Below are 13,539 nucleotides of genomic sequence, written 5' to 3' on the forward strand. Positions count from 1 at the left end.
CAGTATTGGTTTTTGGAACCTTGGACATATGTGCAATACAGTTATTACTTACAATTATACCTCTTGATCACGAGTATAGGTTATTTTAAATCGATTCACGAGTCATGTAAAATGTATATCGTATGGTGCGTTTTTGATTTGTCATCGTTATACTCTCCGCAGTTTAAAACAGTGAAGGTACAGTGAGTATTTATCATTCAATTGCTTTTATTCATACTAACAAATTATATTTTGTATACAATCGACTTTTAAATGAATATATATGTTAATTATGAAAACTACCTGATTATTTACGTTTAAAATTATGTAAAATATGTTTTCAGCGCTGACGCTTGGAAAGAATATAATTGTTTTTTATAAACCATTCTGTATGTACAGTCTGAGTAAATGATTTCATGATTTCTACATGAACAGACAGACAAGAATGAGGTGCCCTGTGGATTTAATGATTACAATGAATGTCATTGGCTATACCGGGAAAATGAAATTGGATAAGGGAGGTAGGTAATGATTTTTTCTTTTAAAGATTATGTTTAATTTAAAGAAATAAAGTTAAAATAGAGATCCATCACAAAGAAAAAATATTATCATAAATATTACAACATACGAGTTGTAACTTCCTTTACATTATAGGTGAAATCGATATTATTTTCCATTGACCTAAATCGCACTGAAGCAAAGAGAACCATAGACGATAGATTTGTTTGTATTCAATGTCTGTAATCTCGTTTAAGAACGAGAATTCGGACCTATTTCAATATGGCAGCGTCCATGAAAATTAACTTCCTGCTTTATTTTTCAATGATTCGGGATTTTTCGGGAAGTGCAACAATTAAAAATTCTGAATGTGTAAGCGATTGCTTTCACTAATAAGATAGTGAACTTAAAATAAATATTACACTTAAAATAATATAAATTAAAATCGCGTTGTTCATATAAATAATGAAAATAGTATAACGCCATCTAGCGTCTCTTTGTGTTTTGTCTTCCGGCGTTTTACATCAACTTTGAAGGTAAGATGTAGCCCTATCTGTATGATACTTTCACGGGCTCAATATCTGCAAGTTGATTGTCCAGAAGGGAGAAAATGTCAACAAGTGTCTAATTAGGATTCAGTGGGCAGGGGGTCGGTTATATACCTTATTCGTCATGGAATGCAGTATAGAGAGCAACCAACTAAATGATTTTACATAGACCACATTGTTAAACTGTGTTAAAGTTTTGTACTGTATTATTAAAACAAAGAAATATTAGTTAGGTATTGTGTTCTATAATTAAAGTCTAGGTTCTCATATAACACTAGATAGAAAAAAAAGTTTGGGTCCTTCTGCTCAAACTCCAACCAGGGTAGCTTTATTGAAATCAGGCGCATTTTGCACTGAAATATCCGGAAATTCTAATGTTTTTACCTATTCATTATCAAAATTGATATTTTGAACCTAAATCTCAATATGCATTTCCAAATTGATATTATGGTTATCTAGGAATAATTACCTGTCAGAAAACATTTTTTACTTTTGAAATTCATAATTAGCCAGCCAATCAGCGGCCGGGTTAAAATTCTATCCTGGGCTCAATCTTGTATACACAGGCGCCATTTCGAAGGTCTTTTTTTTATTTAGTTGGTTGATCCCAGTAGGGTAGGCGGAAACATATAGAAATGAAAGTTGAATTAGGATAGTTGATTCCTAATCTCCTTTGAAGTGATCAAGAAGGATTATCACTATGTTTATTCAGCATTATAGTAAAATGATAGGAGGGGACTAAGTCCATGTATCTATTCCTATAGAAATTCCATTGGGATTGACATATATGGTTGTGGATTCGTCTTCCCCACTGATCTCTTTGTTAATTTACATTTACAAGAGTGATGTACAGTCAGTATTTCACCGCTACCCCTGCCAACCTTTTAAACCAACAACGTCATATTATTATTTAACTTTCCAAAACCCATCACCTGAGTTATTATACAGAATGACACAAAGACATATAAACACTGTAGATTAGCCCATCGGGCTCTTGACATCAGTCAGTGATTCTATCAATTTGACCTTTAATTTATGAAGATAATTTGATTCAATCACACCTTTGAAATCATAATTTGTTTAGACTTGAGTCATTTTGACTCATTTTGTTCCCATCCCTCTGGGGTCTGAGGGTCAGTCAAGATCAATATGATATGATAAATTGCTATCTATTCTAGGCTATTAATTATGACCAACTTTTTATCTATGGAAATTGAACAAATAATGCTCATAAAAATGTTTTCTCAATATATAAACTATAATAGTAAATTTAACCCCCTTCCCAAGGGAAAATATGAGTCCATAGGGCCAAAGAATTCACATATTTTGTATAGGGACTTAAGACCATTCAACCCATGAAGAGAATATTGATTGTACCAAAGTTGTAAAGTAAAAAAAAAGATTTTTGAAAAGACCTGTAATAACTACCACTGATTTTTTTATTTTCTTTTTTTCCCCTTCATTTTTTACTTGGCTCTCAGCAAACGCTTTTTTAATTTATAATTTATTCATTTACCTTAAATAATCTTTTTTGTATATATTTTTTTCAAAGTTTTTTTTGCAAACATACATAATATAGCATATACAAACGTACAAATTTCATTCCTTACAAATAAAATGCATGTAATTCGTTTTACAATGAAAAACATTGAATTTAAATTAATGATAGGAACAAAAAATGAATAGTCCGCTATAAACCTTAATTTGTATCACAATTATAATACATTAGTATTTCCCATTTAATATTACTCTCACACACATTTACACTCACAGACTCATACCATGACAAGACACTATAGACACATACATATTCAACCATTGTTCATAAAACCAAAGACACTTACACATAGGACACCCGCACGTGACAACAAACAAATAGAGAAGAAGAAGGAGTTGAAAGAATGGAAAAAGATGGGGCGGTGTAGTTAAAGAAAAGGGAATTATGGAGAGGTGGTAAAAAAAAAAAAAAAGGGGGGGGGGGGTGTAGGGGTGCTAGGAGCGATAGGGGGGCTGGGTTAGCGAGAAAAATGTTTTACAGATTATAGGATAAATATTTTATATTATCAAAAGGTTTGAAATTATTTTGCATTGACAAAATATATATATATGTATATATATTATAGTTAACTTTAATGTGCTAGCTCTACCAGAGTCATCCATTTTTCCGTTCGTAAATAAAGATCTACTGATTACATTGGCTATTAGATGTAGTTTTTGAATATTATAGTATTCTTGATTTCCCTGCTTGCTACGTATGGATTTAATCTTTTCTGGAGACATATGCACTTGTATATATTGTGTAGTACTTAATCAAAGTGAGAATAATATTGCCTATTTTGTTTGAAATCCGGTTGTGATTTTGTGAAAATAAACCAAATTCTTTCTTTATTACAGGAAAATGGAATAATTAATGGATCAAAGAGTATTTCCAAACTTTGTAAAAATTCTACTTCGTGACATTTCCACATAATGTGAATTATTGTTTCTTGTTCATGTTTGCAAAGAGGACAGAGAGGCGAGGCAGACAATCCTATTTTAAACATGGAAGAATGTGTGGTCAAGATATGATGTATTAATCTATATTGGAACCACTGAATCTTAGAATTTCCCGTTACTATAAAGGGAATTGTAGAATTGTATAAACCCATTTCAAATGATTTAACTGAACTAAGTCTTCCCATCCCCCCTGTAGGAGTATTACTTTTTTCATTATATTGTACAGATTCCTAGCTTGAGCCTTTTACATTACTCATAAAATATTCGATATCAGTAGGAATAAAAGGATATTCTATTTGACATTTTTTTCCGAATAGGCTTTATTCAGATATTCTCTGAAAAGTAAGTGTATCAACTATCCTTCATTTAGTCATTTACTACAGTAATGTTTTTCCTGAACCAAGTCTTATAAAAACATTTTTACCGCCAATAGTCAAATTAGTATTATTTTATAGCACAGAGGGAATTTCCTGATGTTCTTTTTCTGTGTTTTTATTATACCATACTTCAGAATAAACCATGTCCACGCTAGAAAAAACAACAGAATTTATTTTAACACAATTTTTACAAAGCTGTACAAAATTAGGTCCACAGTGTGAAAACATATATAAATCAATGTAACTGTATTTTTTGCCATTTTCCTTTCATGACTCTCTTTTCCCTGTCAGTTTTACTGTTTCACAAAAAAAATATAAAAAATAGTGTTTAGATTTTTTATAAACTGATTATCAGGATTTGGTAATATTATAAATAAATTATTAAACTTTTGTATCAATATTATCAGGAAAATCCGGAGTCACAACTCTCCTTCTCTAAGTCTTAATAAGTGATTTTATCAAAATTCAGTATTGGAATTTCAGATAGATTAACACTCAAGTCTTTTCCAAGAAATGTAAATTTACTCTTACCCCATTGAAAATTTAACCCAGGTAAAAGTTTTTAATAAATATTTTGTTTCCTATCTTGACTACCTGTGTCTTATCAATATTTAATTTTAACCCTGAGATTCTAGCAAATATATATAATTCTTCAATTGATTCTTTCAACAAAAGACGGAGATTTTTTTAAAATCTAAAACCGGTAAAATTGTTATCTTAGGATAAAACTGTTGGGTGGGCTATGTTTTTAGAAACTTCAAGCAAATGCTACGAGTTTGTCGCAATTCATTATTAAGTAGCATTATAGTCCAAATAATTACAAAATATATTTGGTGTAAAGGAACAATTTGAAAATGATATTGCTAAAAATATGCCTCAAAATTTGGCTTTTCTGGTTTCAAGACTGTAAAAAAGTTTGCCAAATTCTTAGAGCCACACATATTCGGTCAAAATTTGCAGAAATATATACTTTTGAAAATATCATATCGTTTTACGAAATAGAATATCAATTTGATATAGTTTTGGACCAAAAAAGGAACCCTGGTGTACACCTTGGAAGGACAATATTAGATGATTCCAAGCACTGGCCCCTGGTGCCTTTTGAATGTTTTAGATATCTTACAGTTTCTCTGTCATTATACTATAAAATGCACATGGGTTTCGTTAAATTGGTTCATGGGCAAAATTCAAAAACTATAACAGGTCCTTTTTGACCCCTTTTGGCCACTGGGGGTTCGCGAGGACCACTTTGGATAACTTGTTGAAACGTTATCTCAGGCTAATAATTTTCATTTCAACAAATTTTATTGACAAAGATGTTACAAGTCAAATGGATTAAATAACAGGCAAAGCCTATATAAATTCTCTCCAATGGTGGCAAAAGTAATAGTTTAAACTTACATCAATTATAGATATTATATTTAAGTTTTGAAATGAAATTTTACAACAGATAAAGGGAGATAACTCTTTTGCATACTCCATTCACACAACACACATAATACAAATACAGCTATTATTTTAATACAAGAACATGTTATATTACTAATTAGACCAAATGTTACTCAGATATTGACAGACAATGACCAACAGTCCATGTGTATATATATATACACTTGTCATTGCTCTCAATACTGTTAAATTTCCTGAAAATAATTGAAAATATACATGTATATTCTTTTAATAAGATAAGTGTATGCTGTATATAGAATAAAACAAAGTAACCGTATTAAAACAACCATGCTCAACAAAATACTCCAAGTATATCTTTATCAGAGGATAATTAGAGTAGAATTTATACAACGTTATTCAAATGTTGTTTTTTTTTTTTTTTAAAGAGAATCTTTAAATTTCAAAAGCTTATTTCAAAAACTTATGTCAAAAACTTATGTCATGGCTAATTTAAATCATATAGAGATTAAAACGTCTAGATTTACCTATATATAGGTGAACATCGTGAAGTAACTGTCTGTTTATAGTTTTATCACAGTCAGGACAGCCTTGAAGAAGAATATTGATATCAATATGGTTATGATTTGCATAACTACTAATGGAGGTGAACAGGGAAAGTCTATGTTGGTCATATAAAGGACATTCGAGAAAATAGTGGGATATAGTTTCATTTTCAAAAGAACAAGCACAAGATGTATCATCAGATAGATGGTCAGTATATAGGTGGGAATTAAGATTACTACACAAATTTCTAAGTTGACAAAGAATAATATTAGCTCTTCTATCACCTTCTGTTTTAAAAATTTGGGTTGATTCAATTACAACTGGGACATCTTTATTAAGTTGGTGTTTAAAGGCTGAGAGAGAAGGAGAGTTAAAGAGATTGTTATCAGAAGTGTTTATAGTGCGACACATTAGTGGGATGAAACTATCAAAATAATTATTAGTTCTGCATATTGGTGGATTAAATATTCTTGTTTGTCTGAGAGCATAGCCATTATTGTTTTGATTGTTAATGTTATTGAAAGGATTTAGGATATCTTGTAAGTATTGTGGTGATAGGCCATGCATTATTTTGTACATCATTATTAGTTTGTGTTTGTGTCTTCTTACTGATAGTGTTTCCCATCCAAGTTCTGTATAAAGTTTATTGTGAGATGTTCCAGACCTAAGTCCTGTAATAATTCTGGCTGCTTCTAATTGGACAGATTCTAAAAGGTCTTTTGATTGTTGTGTGCAATTATCCCATATTATATCTGCGTATTCTAAGATTGGCCTAATAAATGCTGTGTAAATTTTAATTAATGACTGACGATTTACTTTATTTTTAATGTAACGAAGAATGTTTAATCTACTGTATGCTTTTTCATATATGTTAAGGATATGTTGTTTCCATGATGCATCGTCCTTAAGTGTAAGCCCTAGGTGTTTGTGTTCAGATGTGTCAGTAATTTGATTGTTTTGGAAGTTTATTGGGGGGCTGTTTTTGTTATGTTTTCTGGAAAATAGTACTGATTTAGTTTTGTTAGGGTTAAATTTGATGCCCCATGTTTTTGCCCATTCACTAATGTTAGAGAGGTCAGTTGTTAGTGCTTGAGTTGCTTGTGCTGGGTTTTCATCTATAATTACGTACAAGGAGGTGTCATCTGCAAAAAGTTTGATATTAGTTGAAAGATTATCAGTGATATCGTTGATGTAGAGGAGGAAAAGAAGAGGCCCGAGTACTGATCCCTGGGGTACCCCAGCATTTACAACCTTGAACTGTGAATAGTAGCCTTCTGTGGTCACTCTTTGTAATCTATCAGATAGGTAATTGTCGAACCATAGAAGTAAATTTCCATTTATTCCATACATCTGGAGTTTATGTAAAAGACCTTTATGCCATACTCTGTCAAAAGCTTTACTTATATCACAAAAAATAAATCGAAGTTCCTTACCCTGGTCCATATTGCTAACAATTTCATTATAAATAAACAATAGTTGATTAACAGTGGAATCACCTGGTATGAAGCCAGACTGATGCTTAGATAATATAGAGTTGTCCATAAGATAGTTGTAGAGATATTTAAATACTATTTTTTCCATTATTTTACTGAAACAAGAGGTTATCGAGATAGGTCTATAATTTTGAACATCATTAGATGACCCATTCCCTTTATATATAGCATTTACATTTGATTGTTTCCAACTAATTGGAATTATTCCTGAATCCAGAGTTTTATTAAATAGAAGACTGAGAGGGAGAATAAGTGAGTTACACAAATGTTTTACTATTTTAGGAACTATACCCGTCTGGTCCAGGGGGTTTATTTACATTAAGATTACTAATTTGGTCAGATACATCTTGTTGAGTGATTTGAATATTAGTAAGTGAGTAAGGTATATAGGGCTGTGCTAACTGAGGTAATTCAAGGTTTGGTGAAGATGTAGAAATATTACTAAAATGATTATTCAGGATTTCTGCTTTATCAATAGGATGATTGATGGTTTGATTATCAGATTCAAGAGGTGGAATAGAAGAGGATGTATTAGTGAAGTTAGTAATATATTTTGCTATCTTCCACCATTTGTCTGGAGGGACTGAGTTTTCATTTAGACAATTTTCAAGCCTTTTGATGTAGTTTTTTTAGCCACACGGATCAAGTGGATTGTTTCATTCCTAAGATAACGAAATCGTTCCCAGTAGTGGGGGGTATTAATTATTTTAGCTTTTCTATGTATTCTATTGCGTTGTCTCATTTTTAATCTGATGGTATTATTCATCCAGGGCTTATCATTTGGGCGCACAGTAATAATTTTGGTCGGAATGAAACTGTTGACTTGTTCGGTGATTGAGTCTATAATAAATGAGTTAAATGTGTCTGGGTCTTGAAGTGTTGATAAGTTCAACCAGTCAATATTAAGGAGAGCATTATTCATACTTTCAAAATCAGCTTCGTCATATTTTAATATAGTTTTTTTTATAAGTCACCTGTTTAAAAACAGTAAGAGAAATTTGAGCATGAACTGATGAATGGTCACTACAGAATGGTGGTGATACAAAAGTATTAGTTATTAGGTTGGGGTTGTTTGTAAGGATAATATCAATGGAAGTGGCACTATCAGGTGTTATTCTTGTAGGTTCATTGATAAGGCTAGCAAGGTTATGTTTAATAAGGAGTCTTGATAAATGATCATTTAGTGGTAAATTTAGCATATCAACATTAATATCACCTGTAAGTATATAACATCTAGTAAAGTATCGGTAGCTCTAGTTAATGTATCGTCAAGTTTACCCCAGTAATCAATATTACTATCAGGTCTATATATACAGCCAAGGAAAAATTTATGATTATTTATTAGAACCTTTAACCAGAGTAACTCAACATCATCTCTTTCCAAATACCTTCTTCTCTTCAACACGACAGTATTTTTATAATAAACAATAACCCCACCCCCCGGCCCAGTTGTTCTATCCTTTCTGTAAGGAGCGACATTAAATGGTTGCATTTGAATGTCATTATCAGATATCATAGGATTTAATAATTTAATAGGCTAATAATTCTAAACAAGGTTAACTCAATGCCTGTTGAAATGAAACAAATAATGCTCCAAAATATGCTTTCACGTGCTTATATAAACTATAGTTATTTTGACCTCTTCGCAGGGTAATATCTGCAACCTCAAGGCCATGAAATTCTCAATTTTGTAAAGGACCTTAAAAGACCCTTCTGTCTTTAAATAGTACTTTATTTTGATTCAATCATGAGTTCATTTGACATCTATTTTTAATTGTTTACGATTCCTCTGATATTTCGTCGTTGGGTTTGTTTCAGATGCCAGACCCTTGTACATGGGTAGAAATATTTACTCTAACTTCTTTGAGGGTTGAATTAATTCGCGTGTCAACGTTCCGATATGTATCGACCAGGTTCTGGGTGTTGGACCTTGCAAGGTGGTACTTTGTGGATCATGATGGTGCTTACTTCGAATGTGTTGTTTGTGGAAGAATGGGTCAATATAGAGGTAATTATAGCTGTCTGTTTAAATGATGTGAATTTAATGCAAATTCGTGTAAATGACCTTATATTTCGGGTTTCAACGTTTTGTATTGCGAAACAAGGCGACCCCCCAAAAAAATTGTGACCGCCTTTAAAAGATAATCATCTGACCTATTGGTGATTTAACCTGAACTAGTTACTAACATGAACTATAAAAATACAATTTAAAGCATAAAAATGTCCTTTCTCATTTTGGAGGACAATTGTTTGAAAATATAAAAAAAATAGTATTCGTTTGAACCGTATTTCAATTTTAATACATAAATAACAAAATATTGCAATGAAAGTATTCAGAAAAATAATATAAAACATTTATTAACAAACATCCAGCATATTTATATGTATACTTACATACCATTATTATAAATATTTCATGACTGGGTGAACAACAAGTGACTGACCAATTAATATTTCTCTTATAAGAGTACTGATTACTGTGTTTCTGATAAACTTTAATTCTGTTGTTGATGCATACAAACATAAGAAATGCTAAAATACATGCAACACCCAAACATTGATATTATTGATTCTGGCAAAATAGGATAACCAAAAGGAGTTAGTGTAGATGTTTGATTTTACACCCGAGACCAAAAAAATATGATTTTAACAAAAAACTGAAATAATGATTAATTTACATGAATATCTCCATATCTCGTATGACTAAATTGTGATCCTTTTAAAAAATTTACAAACTTTGTGCGGATATCAGATCTAAACCTATTTCAAGAAAACCCATTCATATCAGAACATTAAACATTGTTTTCATAACAACCAATAGTTGTACGTATGAAGACGTATACGGTAGATATGGGGTAAAAACATTCGGCCAATGCTTTAAAAGATGAAATATATCATATACACTTGGGTTTTGAATCAATTGACCCAAATATTGTGGCTTCATAACACATGATTTTTTGTTGTTGTTTTTGTCTGATGTATAATATATTATTATGTTGTGTTTCAGAGTGTAGATTCTCTGATAGCGAACTGCGTTGTATCCACCATAGACGTTGTCTAGAAAGAACACAGGGGGTCCGCCAACGTCGCTAATTCATGAGATAGTGACATGGAACGTTCTGGTAGGAACAGATCCGATTTTATAAAACAAAAACGAAAATAAAAAGAAGCATGATGTCATGCGTATATAACAATATAAAGATACAAATAAACTGCGTATATATCTTGAAATTAATCTGATGTGAATTTTAATTTAATGAATGATTATTATAGTCTAATACCATTCCACATTATACATGCATAACTTATTACCTGCTAAGATTTGTTATATTACACACCCATAAACATGTACCATGATTTTGGTTATGTCAGAACAACATTCTTTGCTCCTATTGTTCTAGGTAATGTGCTCAGTGAATGTGACGAGCGCATCGTTCGAGTACTGCTGGTGTAGAAATGGGACGTTCACTGAAAATAATTACTGGATGACAAAATGGCATTTGCAATATCCGAAGTGTTCAGAAATTTCCTTTGCATTTACTATTTCATCAAGAATGCTAAACTGTATTTAAAAATACTAACTTATCAATGTCTCCTAAAACTGACTTGGTGCACTTTTCGATGTTAAATCATAGTTAATTATCATGAATGAAATTTATAAATAGTATTGTGTGTTCATATATTAGATCTTATATTGTTAGAGTCGTGCAGATGGACATATAACTGTAACACAATCATCTTGATAGGGAAATTTAGAGCTTTAACGAGCTATAAAAATGGTTTAAATAAAAACACAACTTGAATTGTACAAGAAAGTATGTGTGTTATGAAAAAAATGTGCAAATGAAAATAGCTTCTTATTCGGTCTCGATTTTAACTCTTTGTTTTACTTGATCTATTTGAGATTTGTATGTTTGGTGATCTATTAAAGGTATGCATTATTTTCCAAAGTACATAATTTGTAATTTTCTAAGCTTGCAAAAGTGTATATAAGATGTACAAATACATATTTTAACATCTATAACTTGATGATTAGGACGTGATTGTGTCAACTCAGTGAACAATATTGTCACGCGTTGGAGGTCGCTCGCTCCACATGCAAAAGATTTGAATAAATATAATTATGACTTAACTTTATCAAAGTTGATCAAAATTATTCCAATCTTATTGAAAGGATCATATGGCTTATCTGACAGATTGAATGTACATATATTTGGATACAATGTATATCTTATATATCTCAATATAAGGCAACTACTAGCAGAAGAATGTAATCTGATTTTTCAAAACACCATCAGTTATATATATACTAAGTACATATTAAAAGGACATAACTTCAATGGTGAAAAATAGTATTTGGTATCCTGTTTTTAAGAGGCCTAGATTTAAAAAAGGAAATGAAGATTTTTGTTAGTAAGTGTGCTTAGTTAGACGTACACTATTGTTCAAAACACAGCAATTGAATACTACATTGATTCAATGTTTGTGATAAGGAGAATAAACTATTTTTTGTAAACAAAGAATAACTTACACAAAATGACACTTTTCAACATCATATATGGTATAAAAAACCTCAAACAAACTATCCAGATTCATGATTGTGGTGTTTTCATCGAAACAGAATACGTATATACAAATTAGACTTCTATATAACGAATAATAAGATAGTTATTCATACAACTTTCTTTTTATTTTGCCAATACCAGAAATATGTTCGATGGTTTCAATTTTTTTAATTCATTTATTACAGAGAAAAAAATCGTTGTTATATAAAAAAAACTTGTTGTAGTCAATATTGAAACCATTGCATTTTAAATATTTGACAATTTGAAAAGATATTTAGTATATTTTCAAAGTCAGATTAAAGACCTAAAGACAGCGTGTTGTTTCCATTTCTGAGTGACCAAACATTTTTCAATTAAACAAAACTACATGTCTTTACATCCCTTAATACTCTAAAATGAATTATGTAAATATGATCAGCTGATTGATTTAACACCTGTTAATTGAGCGCTCGCCCCTGTGAGGAATAATGGGCGAGGAGAAATAGGTTCCCATGTACCCTCCTGGCAGTCTTTTGAAACAGGTTTTTTACTACCGGTATGATGTCTAGTTTCATTTTTTGCTTGCTGCCATTGACAACTGATGTCCCATGGGGGTCCTATGGCGGCCATATTGGATTTCAGTTACAAAAAATGGTCACACTTTCGCATATACGCACATGCATAAAGAACCAGAAAACACACAGAGACAAATAAACACATTTTTAATATGATTGAAACATGCTGAATACGATAAAGTCACAGTTTTGTGAAATGGCGGGAAAATAATGAATTTTTCAGCTTTTTTCATTAAAAAATCAATAAATGCCACAATTTTCATCACAAGAAAATAAATTGAATGATAAACCACCTTCTGACAGTCATTTCGAATTGAAGTAACGCTTGTGTAAACATGTGTACTATGAGAAGATAGATCGCATATTTAAGGTGGAAAAAGGAGAAGAATCCCCCCCCACCGAAAAGATAAAAAATGAAAAGAACTGCTATATTAAAACTCCATTTATTCAGGCAAAACACTTTGCAACAGTTATTCTGAATTGAACTCTTGGCTCTTGTCTAAACATATGTGCATTATAAAAGGATAAATTTAGAATAATTATCATAATAAATATGTATTATAATAACATTAAAACTCCATTTATTCAGGCAAAACACTTTGCAACAGTTATTCTGAATTGAACTCTTGGCTCTTGTCTAAACATATACATATAAACATATAAATTTAGAATATTTATCATAATAAATATGTGTAATAGTACACTGTAATTACAATAATTACATATTCCTGGATCCAGTTAACATCCAAAGGCTAGTTCACATGTTTTATCCATGATCAGACAGTTCCCAATTACAACTATAACGTGGTCAACACGGTAATAATACAGATACTTGTAGTGAAAACAACTGGAAAATATAGAATATGTTTCATAAATTATCGACCCGTGCCATAACAAAAAGTACCACTGAGTTCGAAGTATTCTCCTTGAATGTTATGTCCTGAAGACACGATAGTATTGCACTGCTCATTACAACAAAACAAAATCCTTTCGGGCTCACGACTGCTGCTTTGGTTTTCGTCAAGCTGCTGCAAGTTGTCGTGGGGTCACTGCGTTCCGGTGGAATAGATGTCCAC

At 31.3% G+C, this 13,539-nt stretch overlaps 1 long non-coding RNA gene across 4 annotated transcripts; it reads left to right on the forward strand.

Moving 5' to 3' along the window:
- On the forward strand, positions 1-11,683 carry LOC138328303 (uncharacterized). Of its 4 annotated transcripts, none has more exons than XR_011209183.1 (6): positions 1-182; positions 415-500; positions 3,420-5,176; positions 8,881-9,352; positions 10,352-10,466; positions 10,746-11,683. It is a non-coding gene; the product is annotated as an uncharacterized lncRNA (long non-coding RNA). The 4 variants fall into 4 exon arrangements; XR_011209184.1 differs by having other exon boundaries at positions 1-177; XR_011209185.1 differs by lacking the exon at positions 3,420-5,176 and having other exon boundaries at positions 6-182; positions 9,163-9,352.
- Positions 11,684-13,539: the final 1,856 nt, after the last annotated feature.

Source organism: Argopecten irradians, chromosome 1 (genome assembly GCF_041381155.1).
Source record: "Argopecten irradians isolate NY chromosome 1, Ai_NY, whole genome shotgun sequence".
In the NCBI taxonomy this organism is placed as follows: domain Eukaryota; kingdom Metazoa; phylum Mollusca; class Bivalvia; order Pectinida; family Pectinidae; genus Argopecten; species Argopecten irradians.